The sequence below is a fragment of the Homarus americanus genome, unplaced genomic scaffold (genome assembly GCF_018991925.1).
Source record: "Homarus americanus isolate GMGI-L3 unplaced genomic scaffold, GMGI_Hamer_2.0 scaffold11022, whole genome shotgun sequence".
In the NCBI taxonomy this organism is placed as follows: Eukaryota; Metazoa; Arthropoda; class Malacostraca; order Decapoda; family Nephropidae; genus Homarus; species Homarus americanus.
The window spans coordinates 3,044-23,147 of record NW_024737068.1 but is presented as its reverse complement, the minus strand read 5'-3'; the positions used below and the strand labels follow the sequence as shown (position 1 = coordinate 23,147).

The 20,104-nt window shown below is 42.4% G+C and overlaps 1 non-coding gene across 1 annotated transcript; it reads left to right on the top strand.

Annotated features, from left to right (window-relative positions):
- Positions 1-1,419: 1,419 nt before the first annotated feature.
- Trnav-cac lies at positions 1,420-1,492 on the top strand. The gene has a single exon. It is a non-coding gene; the product is annotated as a tRNA-Val (tRNA).
- Positions 1,493-20,104: the final 18,612 nt, after the last annotated feature.

The following is a 20,104-nucleotide window of genomic DNA, read 5'->3' as shown; positions in this document are numbered from 1 at the left end:
ATGAAGACACATGCAACCAGTACACGTACTGCAAAATAAAGTGTTCGTAAGTTTTATCATGCACTACCAACAAGCCATGTTAAGTTATAAGCGGTACCCACACACAAGTCAGTGTATAATATTTTACTTGCTTTAAAACTGTTATCAAGATCCAACATGTAAGTCTGTATACTTTCAGCCACCGGCTGCAACTCTATTAATAAACCGTATATTATTATTATTATTATTATTATTATTATTATTATTATTATTATTATATACGTTGTGTTGGATGAAGTTATGTGGTCTAAAGAGACTCAGGTAGGTTGAGGCGGTGGTGAGTGTGAAAGCGGCGGCAGACTGTCACTTCATGAGGCGCATGGCAATAGCGAGACATAAACAGGGCTTTTGAACCTCATCAATACGAGGTATACTGTACACTACTTCTCTAGCAAACTTTCACATTCAAGAATTATTTTAGATGTTAATTCTTCCGTTAATTATCTGAGGAAAATTAGATGAGTTGAAGCAGGCATTACAGTTGACATCATTGAATTGTTTGCAAAAAGAAAATACTTGTATCTGTATATTATTCAGACTTCACTAATCATGTCAACTACTTCTAGGGAGAGCATAGATATCGTTCATAAACGTGAAAATTATTGCAAAAGATTATTATTACAGCGACCATGATAATTTTAGTAATATAAAGAAACTTCAAAAACCCGAAACATTCAAATACGCCCATATTTTACAACACTAATGTTATTATTGTAAATCTTGAACTTAGTAATGATTCTCTTTCCAGATTAATTAACAATAATAATATATGAACACATAATACCTAAAACGTCTCAATTTACTCTTTCTTGTTTATTATGTTCTCTCTTGGGTGAGTGTCGGTCACACAACGAGACAACTGAAGCCGAGGAACAGCAAAAGATAAACACGTTTACTGTTCTGTACTTCCACTACTACAGTAGTAGTGATGGTGGTGATAGTAGTAGTAGTAGTACTACAACTACTATCACCACTAATACTACTATCACCACCATCACTACTACTACTACTATCACCACTAGTCACTACTACTACTATCACCACCATCACTACTACTATTATCACCACCATCACTACTACTACTACTGACGCGTAGGTCCCATACTACTATTTTTTTTTGTCGTGGCCTCCAGCCTCCCCCAATAGCCACACCTTCGCCACCATTTATTTACCTTTATGTTAAATATCCTAATACATAAGAAGCTATCCTATCTGTGTTAAATTAGTTGAACCGCAGATCTATGCGGCATTCAGTGACTGTAGCCTCATAGTCAATATCTGCAGCAGTTGTCGGAGTAGGGGCGGAAGTTGATTGAACACAGAAACTAAACTAACTCCATAATTATGATGACACGATATATAATTATTATTAGTTCAACAGTTTCCGTAGTGTAGTGGTTATCACGTGCGCCTCACACGCGCAAGGTCCCCGGTTCGATCCCGGGCGGAAACACTATTGTTTTTTGTATTTGCGAGTACGAGTCACCGAGATGCTATGATTACCCATTTAGTACAGTAGACAGGTGCCTTGGGGGCCACTAAGGTTAAGGGGCACTGTATAGTTAAATGGGGATGAAGATAAGGGACCCCTAATGTTTAAGAGCCCCCCCACCTCCCATCATGCACTTGTGATGGGAATGAGCTAAATTAAATGTTTAACTAAATATAATATCTTCAGTTCTTCACTTTTCAGCAGTGCAGTGTTACCGTCAAGAGATCAGCTTAGGAAATGACCGAATATTAGTGGGAAATTTTCTTATTTATGATTCTTATTAAGTCCATCTGGTTAATTTGTTTAAATATAAATAAAACTATTTTAGCGTTGGGTATTAATGGTTATCGCGTGATTTTTTTTTACACGTTTTATGGCTGTGTTCGGATGTGCTGACCTTTGGGTAAAGACTGGACAAGGAATGGGCGGGTCAAGGTGTCCTGTTCGACTCCATAGCCTTGTATGCATGATTTAGAGCCACTTGCCCTCCCGAAATGGCGTCAAGAGTAACAGACCGATCAGTGGCGAACAGGATAAAGGAAAGGTGAAGAGCTGGGTGTACTGTACAAGTTTGGAGCCATTGTCCCATCATGTAGCTAAGTAGATCTAATCAATTTCCAGCTGTTCGCTGCCTGGCAGCTAAAGCATAATGTAAGCTAACCCTAGGGCGGATGTTCACATCGGCAGCTTTACAAACTAGGATGCTGTTAATTGTGTAATTACAAGAATAACTCAACACTGAACTAACTGTGAATGCGGTGCTTATACTGTATGCGTAACAACTGTTAGTGAAAATTTATTTATTATTGATGTTCATTATTAAATAATATGATTTGTGAAGTTATACTTGATGTTAATTAATTGTGTAGAAGAGTTTATTCAGCTGTTTAATAAGTTTGGCGTAAAAACATAAGGATGAAACACCTCAGAACAGTGTGGTGTTCGAGACGTCTGGCCGTTTAGGAAATTCGTCCTTCTTGAAGTCAATGTCGAGTGGAGAAGTTTGTCTGGTATTTCTTGATGTGAGAGAACGTCTGTATCTTCGCAGAGATCCCTTTTGTCTAAAACATTCAATTCATTTATATGTGAGGCAGTATCAGGCCGGTATTTTAAACAATTTGGCCGGTTATAGATAAACGTTTGTTTGTCGCACCTGCAGTTGTTGGTGAACAGCTGTAGCGAGTTGTCAACTAGTATTTATTTTATTTATATTTCTTACGGTGGAAATGTTTAGATTTATTTAGCTCTCCGCTTTAATATGAGACTGTAGTGGTATGCTGGCCTTCCCCTTAATGTTTTCAAGGGGGCGGATGAGTGTTATCTGGAAATATGAAGGAAATAACGGTAAAAAAAATGTTTAAACGAAAGTGAAATGGGCATGACGGCATCAGAAGCCCAGAGGGAGGAGGGTAGACAGGAGTGAGCTGCTAGAGGAGAGGCGGCGGCAGTGGTGGCGTCGACACCCTGGCAACTCGTTTGTAAACTAGTGTGTGTGTTTGTGTTATGGTCAACAATCATTTATCCTTACAACAGGTAAGTCAGATATGTAAACCTTAGGCACACCGACAGCTTAATGTCATTCAATAGCGAGAAAATCAAGATTGTCAGAAAATTCTGTGTTATTGGGTTAAGCTTCTGATTTGAAATGCTCAGCTGAATTTGTAATTTTAAGGCACATTTACCTTTTAATCCGACAGGTGTGAATACCCAATGGGTGAAAGAAAGTCATTTTTAAGTAAAATAAATAAGTAGGGTTATCTTAGAAGCCTAATTTTTAATATTACTTGAGTAGAGTAATGGTAGGAGTGAGTGTGTGTGTGTGTGTGCGCGTGCGTGCGTCCGTGCGTGCGAGACTGTCTATACTCAACAACTAAGTCCTTCCTCTTCAACACTAGTCAAATCCACGTTAGTGATGATTTATGGTAACACAAACTGAAGCATACAACATTATGTAATGCTCTGTAACATACACTAAAGGAGTATTAGAATGATTTTTGCATCTTAAGTATATCTTCTTTGTGTGTCGTGTACTGGCTACGGGTACTATACACAAGTGTTACTCCCGTCACAACTGACACTTGGCTCAGTTGGGGATTTCATGACAGCCAGAGAACGCAAGTGTCATCATTATTATTATTCATGAGGCGGGAGTCTGCACTGTCCTAAGCTAGGTTGGTGGAGCGGCGGGAACATTTTTATGACAAAACCTGTCACATTATTTATGATGATGCTGAGAGCTTTTTTATGAGCTTACTGATACGGAAAGACTTTATGAATCCCAGATAAAACTGATATTCCGTAAATGTAGCTTATTGAATGTGTTCTCATTTGAAGACTATAGGTAACTGATAATTTTGTCCATGTCAGTGTTCAGCACACAGTAAGGTTTTTTATAGCAGATCTCATTTATGGTAGATATTATCGACTTTAAAAATGAGTTTATGGACGAATTCTCCTTTTATATAACGTGATTCATTCTAAAGGGTACATTTTATATTCTGATAGAGCACAACTGATACACGAAATATTAGACTTGCTGAATGCCATTTTAAAACACGCTCGTCAAGGATGGGAGTGGTGGAGGCAGCATGCATGACTGCCCCTCATGTGTTATGTGGAATTTCCGTTGTTGTGGGTCATCGTTGTGTCTGGCAGCCTGACTGGGGGGAAAGAGGATTGGATGGAGGAGGGGGAAGCGAAGGAAGGGAAGAGAAAACGAAAGAAAATAATGATGGATAAAGAGGGATGTGAAAGAAGGTGGGGATAGAGTCATTAGATGAAGGCGACTTACAATTTTGTAATGAAGTGGTTAATTGTACCGCTTTAGGGAATGGCATCCGTAACTATGGTAATACTGTACTTCGTTTCCATCAACCACTTGTAGCAGCGTACATTGACTGAAACCGGGCGATAAACCTGCATCTTGCGGTTGGCGGTAAGAGCAAGTTTTTAGCAGCGGATGCCATTTAGGTACCAAACAATTACAGGTTAGTTTAAACAGCTGTGTACTATGACCTTTATAGTAGTGGATTAATATGGAGTGAGAATGTGCTGTGTGTTGACGAAAGCCATTGGGTCGGATACAGCTCACAGTATCTATTACGTTGTTGTTTGATTTTTTCCTGGTTTATTAAGAATTATGCAATATTTTGCTGTTTGTGTCATTTTAGTGGTGGATGATTGGACATCCAAGTCCACGTAAAGAGCAGAGAGGCAGTGGTTTCGTAGTTTTACATTGCATTTTAAGGAATGTTTTGTTTTTCTTTTATTACTAAGGTAAATTTTTATGTATATGAGAATGTTATCTTTATTTGACGTAGTAGTACAATAAATTTAAAAGACCTAGATTACTGTGACGATTTTTTTGATAACTTTTGTATTTATATATTTCTAGTATTGCTGTCTCGTTATTTTCATGGCCCAGGGTAATTGTCTGGTGAGATATTGTCCAGTGGTAAAGTGATAAGGTATTGTCCAGTGGGAAAATGATGAGGTATTGTCCGGTGCGGGGAGTTGGTAGCGTGGTAGCAGCTGGCAGCGCTCCTCAGGCCAGACCCAGCAACCCGACACCCTCACGGTTTACACTACCACATAGGACTCACCTCTCCTCGTCTAATCTTAAATATTATGTCATTTTGTCCTAAGTGTCGGCCTTGTTGACGTGTGAGAGGAAAAAAAAACTTTAGTAATGGTTACGTTTGAAAATCTTAGAATGGAGTATGATAAATTTGTGTTTAGTGTTTTATGATGTGTGTGTTGGAGGTAGCAACCAGCAACAGACACCATTAACAGTGTTTAGTGTGTGTTTGTGTGTGTATGCTCGTCCCATTCTCAACAGACGCGTGCACTTACTTGGAAGGATTGCCTATCTTCTGCAGTGGTTTTGTGTCATCACAATATGGTAATACGCATGCAAATTATCCTCATGGCTTTAATGTTGGACTTATTTTGTTGGTTCAGTAATGCTAATTAATTTCTCGTGAACCTAAAATAATTTTGTTTATAGAGGGTGTTGAACAATCTACGACAACATATAAGAAACACGGCGTTTCACTGGGAAAAAATCGTTCCACTTATTTAACTCATTATGCTAAAATGCCTTCTCGTGCTTAACATATTTATTCTCTGTTTGATGTATTAAAATGTATGGTTTCTTTTTCAGATACTCAAGGAACTACGCCTGGGGGTCGTGGATGATGACAGCAGATAACAAGTACGATAATGTATTAATTTTAATACGATCGTATTCATAGCACTTTTTATTAGTTCATTCGTACAGTGAACAGTAGTGATGAAAGCTCATACATTATTACAAAACAGTATTGAAACTATTTATTACATGATAAAGTGTGAAGTCATCTAAAACAAAAACAAGTGTGGAATAATTACCGACGTACTAAAGCAAGAGATCAAGAGAAGGGGATCACAATGGGTCGATGTGTGAGGCTGTGTCGTCTGCTGCCCGTCGTGTTGAAACGCTACTGGTTTCTGGTGAGTAATGTTTATATTCTCGCCCATAGCCAAATTTTACTTTTGGATCTCGTAAAAAAATTATAATTGAAGGTGCCCATTGGCTTTTTTTCTTCCGTAATCCACCAAGACATCCGAGTCAGCACATTACAGTAAGTGACACTACTGGATAAGTTATATTGTTTATGCAGGAGTAAACGGATATAGCGGCTCCAACCAAGGTCTTGATGGCGTTGAACTTGGGTGTGAGAGTGTGTAATGACGGGCTCTCTCTCTCTCTCTCTCTCTCTCTCTCTCTCTCTCTGTTAATGCAAGGAATGGATTAGCTGGAGAGGAATATACTGATAAGTCTCGACGATGATGAAATATATAGGCTCTTGACGGAGTTGTTTCAGAAACCAATTCAACGTTGGAATGTCGGCAAGTGGTGTCTTTAGAGTTTGTTTACCTTAGTGAGTCTTGTCGTGGTTTGAAGATTATTGTGAAACCTCCGTGCCCCACACACACACACAGGAGATGAAGCTTTCTTGAATGATTGAGTTTAGTTTCGAATAATCATTTTAGAACTGTTAGGTTGGGTTAGGTTAGGCTAGATTAGGTTTCTCAAGTCATTCAATTCTCTCGTCTGTCACGGAAGACATGACAAGAGTTTTATACTGTTAGCCGTGACCTCAGAAAATGGATGAAATTCTCGCCAGCTGTAGTTGTTGGGAGTGTTAAAGTCCTGTGACGTAGCCTAGCCTACCCTAACCTAACCATATGAAAAATGGAAATATGTCCCATTATTGTTTATTTATCCTGTAGTGAGATTTTGGTGACGGATTGGTGGGGAAGGGATATGTGTGGGATTTTATTGGCTGTGGAAGTGTGTCCAATGGGATTTTCTTGAATGGAAGTGTATGAAATAGGATTTTCTTGTGTTTGCGTGTGAGGAAATGCCGCTGACGGGCGAGGAGGATGAGATAAGGAAAAACAGCAAGATTGTGGAGAGATAAACTTGATAAAAGAGGGGAGAGAGGCGGCGTCTTGATGACAGAGGGAAGGAGAACTGGGGCGTGAACCACACACACACGTACACACACACGGTCAAGGAATAATATGATTAAAACTGCTGGTGATGGTCCGGGTTGTGTGTGTGTGTGAAAGTGAGATTTTGTGCATTTATGAGTGTGTGTGTGTGTGTGTGTGTGGAAACTCAAGAATGTAACAACGCACTCAAACACACACATACACAAAAATGTAAACAATCAAACTGACACAAACAACCAAACAGACACATAAGCCAACAAGCAAGCACACACACACACACGCACACACACACACGCACACACCAGGAAACGAAGAACATTCGGGTCACACCATGACTGAGGTCTCCCAGCGTCTAAAATTTCACCAATTATACAACTTCAGATTATATTCTCTTAATATAATCAGAATTTTGTGATTATAGAAAAAAGTGTCTGGACAGGGGAGACTATTATCACGGCCTGTTCTTTACCACATCCTTTACTCACCACCACACCCTGTTTTACCACATCCTGTTCTTAGTGCACCCTCTCACCACCCTCTGTTCTCACCACACCCCCTATTCTCACCATCCCCTGTTTGTGTCCTGCTGTAGTTATCAGTGACAAGGTATATCTTACTGGCTCTCGACGTGGCACTTAGGTTGACGCGTGGCACTCATACCAGTTACATCATTTCCATCGCTGAGTCTCGTGCTTGATCTGATGGTACTTAAAGAAGTTCCTTTATTTTTTTTAATACGTGTTTCATGTTTAGGCTTGCAACACAATGGTACATTATTTGGAAACTTTAGTAATTGGCAAACGCTTTAGAGATGTGTGCTTTGTTTGTTCGTATGTAGTGTTTGAGGCCTTCGTGTGATTACAATATAGCCTTCGTGTTTGCTTTTGTTACGTCATACTCGAATGGTTTACCACTTATATTATTATTATTGTGATTATTATTACCATTATTATTACTAGTTATTATTATTGTACCCACGTCTTTCTTTATAATTAGTTAAGGTGACACACACATTGTTCATTTGTTTATATTTATCAGCTGTGAGTGCGTGTTGGAGCAGGGCGGACCTCACTCTGCTCTCCACCCTTCCTCCCTCCCTCGGGTGAAGAGAAGGAGGGTGTAGGTTACGAAGGCCGCATTCCTAATCAGGCCTCCAATCTACCCAAGCCTAATATAACGCAGCCTAACCTAACTTAACCATTAGCGGTGAGACACATAAGGCCTGGGCGACCATTGGCATCACTAGCCTTATAAGATGGGCGAGACCTTCCTGGACGACTGTGGCGGGAAAAAATAATTGAGCGTGCGAGTTAAAATTTTATCGCCACAAATTAATTATTCTCCTGTTCGTAAATTATGCGAATTGATAATAACAGTTTGGAATTTATTATAACCATCGCCGAATTTCAAGTTAACTGTTATCTATTTATTTTTTATTTTTTTTTAGTTAGACACGAATGCACGAATGGTCATTTGTTGTTCACGCGGCAATAAGGAACGGATCGATTTTGTTTTCTCATTGACATTATAATAATATGATTACGCTTCAATAATTAACGCCTTTAAGCGCGTCATAAGATTGATAATTACATTAGTCTATGAACAAGTAAAAGAACATGAGCTAGAAGTCTTTATTAGGTAGGTAGTCGTTCTTGTATGCTCACGTCAGCGACCACAGGAGGTGACGTAAATATGAGCGGTTGACCCCCTTGTAGTGTGTGTGTCAGGGGGGTGAGGTGTTCCCTGGCTCTACTACTGCTGGGTAATTGACTAAGTTATGGTGGCACCTTCATACTACTGGGTAAAGAGAGACAGACAGACAGACAGACAGAAGTGTGTGTGTGTGTACAGTATATAAGAAAGCCTGGGCATCACATGAAGACAAACACACAACAGATATGCTTATAAATCAACACACACACACACGCACGCACGCACACAAACAAACAAGGGTAGAGCAAAGGGTATTGGTGTTGGTGGTGACTCTTGGCTTCCCTCTTGGCGTTATTGCGTCTTGCGTGTATGGTGTGTCCCTAATATGGTGACCAGGGCTTGTGTGTGTGTGTGGGTTGTTTTGAGGGTATGCGAGTATTAGGTGTAGGGTGTGTGTGTGTTTGTGTGTGTATTTATTTTATTTCTCTGGTCCATGTGTGTACGTATAGACAAGAAGGCGTTGACATGTGCGTTTCGCAATAATCGTCCATGTAAGGAAATTCATCAATATTCATGAGTGGATGTGTGTGTGTGTGTGTGTGTGTAATATTCCAGTACCCAGTGTTGGCAAACGAGCTGATCACCTTTCCCAACACACACAGACACACACACACACACACACACACACACACACACATGATGCCCACCCAAGACGGAACACCCCGAACAGACACGGCCTAAATTTCCCCTTATACCCCAGAGATTACTGTCTGTCCCGTGTGTTAGGGGGTGTTACTGTCTGGGAACCTAACCTAACCAACTAATTTTTCATCTTGTGCCTCTGCTTGAAGGTCAACTTGGGAATTAAGTGTTTTGCAACCACTGATACACACACACACACACACACACACACACACACACACACACACACACACACACACACACACACACACACTGCCCGCCTGGTCGCCATGCAAAAGGATTCGGTTCATCCTAGAGAGGGGGAAGGAGGGAGAATGGAGGATGAGGTGGGTGTAGGAGGGAGGAGGAAAGAGTGAAGGAGAAACACGGTGTTAAGAACATACGGAAAATAAGACTAAGACAGTTTGATCAATATTATAAACTTCAGCTCTGTGTGATTCAAGTACACCTTTTCACACACACACACACACACACACACACACACACACTGACTAACATAGCCCCACAGTATAACCTCACTGTATCTCCCCCCCAAAAAAAACTCCATTATTGAAAGCCAGTCTGACAGATATCTTGAGAATATTCATAACCATCACTCGGGAATAATTAAGTACAGTAAGATAATAATCAGAGGCATGAGTCAACCAGAGTGAGTGTGTTGTTGGGTATTCTCGGAACATTAACCTAACCTAAAACACGTCCGTCTCTGGTATAAGGCGTCCCTGTGTATCCTAATCTAACCTAACACGTCCTTCTGTGGTATAAGGTGTCCCGTTATAACCTAAACGTCCTTTGTGGTATAAGGTCCATGTTTACTAACCTAACCCTAACAGTCCTCTGTGGTATATGTCCCTATGTTTACAACCACCTAACACGTCCTTGTGGTATATGTCCTATGTTTACTAACCTAACACGTCCTTCGTGTATATTGTTAACTACCTAACCTAACACGTCCTTCTGTGTATATGTCCCTATGTTTACTAACCTAACACGTCCTCTGTGGTATAAGGTCCCATAACTACCCTAACCACACGCCTTCTGGTATAGTGCCCTATGTTACTCCAACCTAACACGTCTTCTGTGGATAAGGTGTCCCTTTTACTAACCCAACCTAACACGTCCTTCTGTGGTATAAGGTGTCCCTATGTTAACTACCTTAACCTAACACGTCCTTCTGTATAAGTCCCTATGTTAACTACCCTAACCTAACACGTCCTTCTGTGGTATAAGGTGTCCCATGTTAACTACCCTAACCTAACACGTCCTTCTGTGGTATAAGGTGTCCCTATGTTAACTACCCTAACCTAACACGTCCTTCTGTGGTATAAGGTGTCCCTATGTTTACTACTCCTAACCTAACACGTCCTTCTGTGGTATAAGGTGTCCCATGTTTACTACCTAACCTAACATTCCCTAACCTAACAGTCCTTCTGTGTCCCTATGTTAACTACCCCTAACACGTCCTTCTGTGGTATAAGGTGTCCCATGTTTACTACCCTAACCTAACACGTCCTTCTGTGGTAAATGTCCTGTTACCCTGTCCTTCTGTGGTATAAGCCGAACCTCCTTCTGTATGTCCCTATGTTTACTACCCTAACCTAACGTCCTTCTGTGTATAAGCTTACTACCCTAACCTAACACGTCCTTCTGTGGATGGTGTCCCTATGTTTACCACCCTAACCTAACACGTCCTGTAAGGTGTCCCTATGTTTACTACCCTAACCTAACGTCCTTCTGTATAAGGTCCTATGTGGTATAAGGTGTCCCATGTTAACTACTCTCTTCTGTATCCTATGTTAACTACCCTAACCTAACACGTCCTTCTGTATAGTCCCTATGTTTACTACCTCTAACCTAAACACGTCCTTCTGTATAAGGTGTCCCTATGTTTTAACTAACAGTCCTTCTGTGTCCTTGTTAACTACCCTAACCTCACGTCCTTCTGTGTATAAGGTGTCCCTATGTTTACTACTCCCAACCTAACACGTCCTTCTGTATATGTGTCCCTATGTTAACTACCCTAACCTAACACGTCCTTCTGTGGTATAAGGTGTCCCTATGTTTAACTTTAACACGTCCTTCTGTGTATGGTGTCCCTATGTTAACTACCCTAACCTAACACGTCCTTCTGTGGTATAAGGTGTCCCTATGTTAATCTACCCTAACCTAACACGTCCTTCTGTGGTATAAGGTCCCTATGTTTACTACCCTAACCTAACACGTCCTTCTGTGGTATAAGGTGTCCCTATGTTTACTACCTCCTAACCTAACACGTCCTTCTGTGGTATAAGGTGTCCCTATGTTTTACTACCCTAACCTAACACGTCCTTCTGTATAAGGTGTCCCTATGTTAACTACCCTAACCTAACACGTCCTTCTGTGGTATAAGGTGTCCCTATATTCACCCTAACCTAACACGTCCTTCTGTGGTATAAGGTGTCCCTATGTTTACTAACCTAACACGTCCTTCTGTGGTATAAGGTGTCCCTATGTTAACTACCCTAACCTAACACGTCCTTCTGTATAAGGTGTCCCTATGTTTACTACCCTAACCTAACACGTCCTTCTGTGGTATAAGGTGTCCCTATGTTAACTACCCTAACCTAACACGTCCTTCTGTGGTATAAGGTGTCCCTATGTTTACTAACCTAACACGTCCTTCTGTGGTATAAGGTGTCCCATGTTAACCACCCTAACCTAACACGTCCTTCTGTATAAGGTGTCCCTATGTTTACTAACCTAACCTAACACGTCCTTCTGTATAAGGTGTCCCTATGTTTACTACCCTAACCTAACGTCCTTCTGTGGTATAAGGTGTCCCTATGTTTACTCCAACCTAACACGTCCTTCTGTGGTATATGCCCTATGTTAACTACCCTAACCCAACACGTCCTTCTGGTATAAGGTGTCCCTATGTTAACTACCCTAACCTAACACGTCCTTCTGTGGTATAAGGTGTCCTACTAACCTAACCTAACACGTCCTTCTGTGGTATAAGGTGTCCCTATGTTTACTACCCTAACCTAACACGTCCTTCTGTGGTAAGGTGTCCCTATGTTTACTACCCTAACCAACACGTCCTTCTGTGGTATAAGGTGTCCCTATGTTTACTAACCTAACCTAACACGTCCTTCTGTGGTATAAGGTGTCCCTATGTTTACTAACCTAACCTAACACGTCCTTCTGTATAAGGTGTCCCTATGTTAACTACTCTCTAACCTAACACGTCCTTCTGTATAAGGTGTCCCTATGTTTACTACCCTAACCTAACACGTCCTTCTGTGGTATAAGTCCCTATGTTAACTACCCCAACCTAACACGTCCTTCTTGTATAAGGTGTCCCTATGTTTACTACCCTAACCTAACACGTCCTTCTGTAGATAAGGTGTCCTATGTTTACTACCCTAACCTAACACGTCCTTCTGTGGTATAAGGTGTCCCTATGTTTACTAACCTAACCTAACACGTCCTTCTGTGGTATAAGGTGTCCCTATGTTAACTACCCTAACCTAACACGTCCTTCTGTGGTATAAGGTGTCCCTATAGTTATTCCTAACCTAACCCACCTCACACGTCTCTCTCTGGTATAAGGCGTCCCTATGTAGTCTCACACGCTCCTAATCTAACCCTCAAAGGTGCCTGTGTGGTCTTAAGACGCTTGTATGTGCTCCCTGTGGTCTTAAGACGCCCGTATGTTCCTGTGGTCTTAAGACGCCCGTATGTGCTCCCTGTGGTCTTAAGACGCCCGTATGTGCTCCCTGTGGTCTTAAGACGCCCGTATGTGCTCCCTGTGGACTTAAGACGCCCGTATGTGCTCCCTGTGGTCTTGTAAGGTGTTTGTGGTGGTAGCAAACACAGAGCGGGGGAAGACCCTGACCGTCTCTACATAAAACTGGTGCATTTATTGGAGCTGCTCTAACACCTGGAGATAACGAACACCATGATCACTTACTGTACCTGGTGGAGTGGTGGGTTAGGTAGGGTAGGGTAGGGAAGTTAGGTTAGGTTTAGTTGGTTAGGTTAGGTATCTCTCTCCTTCGTCAACCAACACCACGGCCTGCTGTCATAGTATCAACACAGTCATCATTGGTTGGGGCTTATCTGCTCTCACATAACACCTCCCTCCCCGCATTAGAGTTTTCCTGAAGGTGTGTAGCTGAGAGTCCCACAGGTACTAATTACTACAGGGATCCAGATATGTGGTAGTGGTGATGGTGTTGGTGGTGGAGTAGTGATAGTAGTGATTGTGGTGGTGGTGTTGTTTGTGCAGGTGGTTGTGTGTGTGTGGTAGTTGTGGTGGCGGTGGTGATGGTGTCGGGGTGATGGTGGTGTTGGTGGTGGAGTAGTGGTAGTAGTGATTGCAGGTGGTAAGTGTTTGTGGTGGTGGTTGTGTGTGTGTGTGCGGGTAGTTGTGGTGGGTGGTGGTGGTTGCTGTTGTTGTTGAGGGTGTAAGATCTGTTTGTATATATTAGGTGCACAATTTCTGTGTGTTGATGAGATTCTTTCTGCAGTCGACCTCTCTCTCTGACTGCTTTCACGCTCCATCTTCCACTTATATTACGAAAAGAGGCCACCCTTCCCCCTTCTCTCTTCCTCCTCTCCTTCCCTCCGTTCCCCCCTCCTCCCCCTCCCCTGCTGCTCATCTTGTCCACTCCACACACACACACACACCTCACCCACCACTCAGCACACACACACACACACACACACACTCTCACTCACCACTCACCACACACACACACACACACACACACACACACACACACATTGACACCTCACACACTCACTCACCTCCTCTCACTAGGCAAAGTACCCAGATTCCAGGCGTTAATCTAATAGTTATACTCAAGCACTCTCCCTCCCTCCCCCCCCCTTCCAGGCATTCTCTCTCCTTCCCTCCCCCCTCCCACATAGTTTCTCACCTTCTCACATTCTCCTTCCCCTCCCTTCCCTCTTCCACACCCTTCCTTTCCCTCCCCCCTCCACACTCTCTATCCTTCCCACACTCTCTCCCTCCCTCCCCACACTCTCTCCCTCCTTCCCTCCCCCTCCCCCACACCCCTCCCTTCTCCTTCCTTCCCTCCTCCCTCCCTCCCTCCCCCTCTCTCTCCCCCACACTCTCCCCCTCCTTCCCTCCCCCTCCCTTCCCTTCCCCACCCCTCCCCACACCCCCCTTCCCTCCCCACACCCCTCCCTCTCCTCCCTCCCTCCCTCCCTCCCTCCTCCCCTCTCCCTCCCTTTCCCTCCCTCCTTCCTTTCCCACCTCCCCACACCCCCTCCTTCCCCACACTCTCCTCCTTCCTTCCTCCTCCTTCCTTCCCCTCCTCCCCCTCCTCATTATCAACACTGAAGACATTTCCACCTACACACTCTTTCACACTTTCCTAACTTCCCTACCACCACATCCTGTCTCTCTCCCACACACACCTCAACCCCCACCCCTCTCTCTCTCTCTCACCCCCCCACCTCCCTCCCTGCCACCTCCCTCTCCCACCCCCACCCTCCCTCCCCTGCACCCTCTCTCTCTCTCTCTCCACCACCCCATTCCACCCACCTGTGACGATGAAGATGGTCGCGTTACACCCGTGCTGGCTGTCTGTATGCGTGTGTATGTTAGTTGTCCGTCCACTCTGGGTTAATCTCATTTCAGCCACGTGTTAGCCAGCAGCACTTTCTCAGGGGGCTAACACGGTGAATATAATCTACCACTCTGTGCTAAATATGTATAATTACATTACGTAACAATGTGGGTATTATGAGATTTGAAGTGGATAGAGCGAAAACATAAGTAAAATGAAACCCAGTATCAGAATATCAGTGAGTCATAATCCCAGATAGACACTCGTACAAATCTCGACAAGTTATCGTTTGTACGTTTACAAAGGCCCGTGTAATAGTATTCGTAAACTAACTGGTGCTAAGTGAATGTATCGAGTTGATCTTTTGGGTGATATTGGCGCGGTTGTTTTTCACAGTCAGTGTTACTTTCCACGGTGAGTGTGTCTTGTCTGCTACAGTAGCATTCTCCTGTGTGCACGACGTTACAGTACAACTCCACTACAATATCACTTATTTCATTTAAGACTGTATCCGTTCCACTCTGCAAATGGAAAAGTATAGATATTTTATAGTAGTTTTAAGGATAATGACTACAAATTTTCTTATGATAAAATTGGAAACTATAGGAATTAAAAAGTTTTGAGAAATATATATATATATATATATGTATATATATTAAATAATTTAAGTATATTCATGTGTTGTGTATAGTGCCTGTTTTCTGTGATGGTGATGCTGGGGAGACTAAGGATAATGGTGATGCAAAGGGAAAGGTGTGTGGATGGTGGTGTTCTGTCTACACTGTTTTTGTTTGCTTTTGTGTTTACAGTGTGTAGACAAAACTCATTCTTATTGTTATTTATTTATAGAGGAAAGAAATGTTTTTAAGTGTGTAGGCCTCAGTAGGGGTTAGGGGATTAGGAGGGAGGTGAGTGTCCCTACACACCCAACCAGGGAGGGGTGGAGGGTGAGAGAGAGGGGGGTAGAAGGTGTGACAGTAACCTGGGTGGATGCGGGATAGTGTGAGGTGTGGGACAAGTGTGGTCAGAGTGGTGCCACAACACGCCTTTCTCACCATGATAAAGACCAGGTTCCTGTGTAAGTAATGCTGCCGTCACTCAAGTAGCTAACCCACACCACAATTGCAACACTTATCTCAGTAACAAAACTATTGGAAGGTCACTCTACAAGACCTCTGGTGACCTCCTCTGACCTTTTCTCCAGAGAGATCATGAGAGAAAGATTAAACTAAGTCACAGTCAGATAAATAAACACGAGAGCTAAATGATACTTCAAGTAGTTAAATAAGTTCCCTGCTGATTACCGCAGGTTAATTAAGTTGCTAAGGTGGAGGTAGGCTAGGTTAGGTTTTGATACTCCAGGCTATGGCATAGGGATTTGGTTGGCAACAGTACTATATGTTCACTACACAACACTAGTACTCCACTGTACAACACCAGTACTCCACTACAACACCAGTACTACACCACAACACCAGTACTGCACTACAACACCAGTACTACACACACAACACTAGTACTTCATATGTTTAATACACTTCAGTGCTATAATTTCAAGCAAACACAAGTACTACACTACAACAATTCAGTACCACACTACAAACACCAGTACTACACTACAACACCAGAAAATATATGTTCTACTACAAACACCAGTACTACATGTTCACTACAACAACACCAGTACTGGTTATGTTCTACTACAACACTAGTACTACATGTTTAATACAACACCAGTGCTACACCACAACAGCAGTACTACACCACAACACCAGTACCACACTACAACACCAGTACTCACACACAAACACCAGTACTACATGTCTTCACTACAACACCAGTACTACACTACAAACAGCAGTACCACAGCACAACAACCAGTACTACAAACACCAGTACTATATTCACTACAACACCAGTACTCACATGTTCACACTATACCAGTAATGCTATGTCTACTACAACACCAGTAATACATGATCACCACAACACTAGTACTACATGTTCACTCTACAAACACTAGTACTACATGTTCACACCAGCAATTTCATATGTTCACCACAACACCAGTACTACATGATCACTACAACACTAGCAATTACATCACAACACTTAGTAATTACATAAACCACTACAACACCAGTACTACATGTCTACTACAACACCTGGCACATGTTCACCACACCACAGTACTACATGCGTTCACTACAACACCGCACTAGCATGATCACTACAACACCAGTATAATTCACACCACAACACCAGTACTACATGTTCACCAAGCAACACCAGTACTACATAAGTTCACTATAACACCAGTACTACATGTTCACTACAACACCAGTACCATGTTCACTACAACACCCAGCACTACATGTTCACTACAACACCAGTAATGACATGTCTATCACATAAACACCAGTACGACATGTTCACTAGCAACACCAGTACGACATGTTCACTACAACAACACCAGTACGACATAAGTTCATCACAACACCAGTACGACATGTTCACACTACAACACCGGTACGACATGCTCCTACTACAACACCAGTACGACATGTTCACTCACATAACACCAGTACGACATGTCTACTACAACACCAGTACGACATGTTCACTACAGCCCACCAGTACGACATGTTCACGATAACACCAGTAATGACATGTTCACTACAACACCAGTACTACATGTTCACTACAACACCAGTACTACGTGTTCACTCATAACACCAGTACTACGTGTTCACTACAACACCAGTAATACTAGCGTGTTCACTACAAATACCCAGTACTACGTGTCTACTCATAACACCAGTAATTACGTCCACTACAACCCCAGTACTTACGTGCTCAAATACAACACCAGTACTATGCGTACCACAACACCAGTACTGTACTTAGATTTACAACACGATACTACATGTTCACTACAACACTTTCACATGTTCACTATAACACCAGCCATATGTTCAACAAACACCAGTACTACATACCACCATAACACTAATACTACATGTTCACTACACCACGAGTACTACACTACAAACACCTGGTACATGTCTGCTACATAAACACCAGTACTATATGTTCACTTTCATAACACCAGTACTACATGTTCACTACACCACGAGTACTACACTACACACCAGTACCACACTACAACACCAGTACTACAGTGTTCTATTCTCATTATGTATTTGATGTAGGATGTTCTGTGTGGGCTAAGTCATGCAAGTTACAATCCTCATTGTAGTGCATCAAACATGAGTCCCAAAGTTCTCACTATTCAGGAGTCCCTCCAGCTGAGGGGCTAGAGAGCGACCAAGAAAAATACTAGGGGAGGAGTGTCAAAGTAGTTGGAGTGTCTCGCATGAAATGCACAACCTGTGCATGAAAAGAGCCAAAAGCAGGCTTTAAAAGTTTTGCTGAAGAGGAAAATATTCTCCTCAAGGGCACCGTGGAGGCGCCTCAAGTTACTTGCACATGTAGCGACTACCTCAAGATCATGTCATACGTTGAGGGAATGTCCTTAAGGCATTCAAATAGCGCCATTTATGAGCATTAGGGCGCTAATTTTTCGTACAACAAATGAGGGAGATCCACCCAAGCTGGACTAATCCACGGCGATCAAAAAGGATAAACCTAGTTGTTAACGTAGACGCTCCAAACTGGGGGAGGTCATTAAACGTTATTGATTTCTGGATTATGCTAGACAATCAAGCAGCTGCAAACGTGACTACTCAGGAACATACAGCTATTGCAGTATGCTCCAGAGTTGTACCAACCCCTAATTTTACAGCAGAGAGAAGAAGACATTTATGCTGTTGGCCGGATCATGGAGACCGTTAGTTATGCAAACCTGCTGCTACAGGCTTTGTGACACAAAATGCTCCACCCAAGAACTAATTGTCGCCTTCACTTGAACAATAGTCTGGCTACAGGATCTCATCACAACCCGCGGATGGTTATAGGGTGAAAGATGGCCTGGGGACCAGATTATGGGCCAGGAGGTTCAACAGCCAGTAAGTCAAGGTGTCATGCTGGTTTCTAAGATAGTCATTATGGCCTTTAAGCTGCATGACCTTAAGCGTGTATGCCAAACATACTTGTAGGAGACTCATACTGCTTAAAAACCAGCCAAGTTACTTGAGCCTCTACGAAGGATCCTTACCCTACCAAAGTTCAAAAACAGCATCCTGGTGATGTTGGATTAGTAACAAGGCACCACTGCCTAACCTCTTATTGACCACTGCCACACCCCACATGAGGCTACACTGGGGTAGGGTCTATAATTTGGCCTGATTATTATTTTTCAATTGTGATAATAAATTTATTTGTATTATTTTGGTTTTTATTATGATAATCCATCATTATTTGTGTTGATACAATTGTGTGTGTTTGTTTGTGTGCATGTGTGTGTGTGTGTGTTGTTGTTTGTTTGTGTGTGTGTGTTGTTGTTTGTTTGTGTGTGTATGGCGAACAGGGAAGCAACTTGCATAAGTCTTCCCTGCCAGTACACAGCCTTCACCATCAAGATTCCCTAAGGTGGCTCGTGGCAACAACACACGGTAACTGGGTGCCTGTGGGCCCAGGCTGCTGGACCGGCAGACCCTATAGAAGTGAGCCCAGAGACGGCATAGGCCCACTGCCTATAGGTGAAATATAAGATATCAGATACGATTTTATATTGAGGGTTCCTGATAGGTGGGGTTAGGGCCTAGTGCTTTTGACATAGTGTTATACCATGTGACGTAGGTTTCAAGGTAGTTTAAAGTCACCATCTGGTCTCTTAGTTTGTTTTACAAGTCGAGGACATTTAAAAGGTCCAAGTGAGGTCATTTAAAAGGTCAATGAAGGTCATTTTAAAGATCCAAGCAGTAATTTGAAGGGTCTGCTAAGGTAATTTTAAAGGTTCAAAAATGCACTTAAAAGGTCAATTGGGTCCATTTAAAAGGTCGAAGTTGGTCATTTAAAGGTCAACTAGGCCCATTTAAAAAAATTCACTATGAGCACACACACATACACATATTGACATACTACTACTACTAATTCCCACTGTTCTGGGGAGTCATACCACCAAACCAAATTATTCCATGTTGGCCACCACCACACCAACACGACTGACAGACAGGGC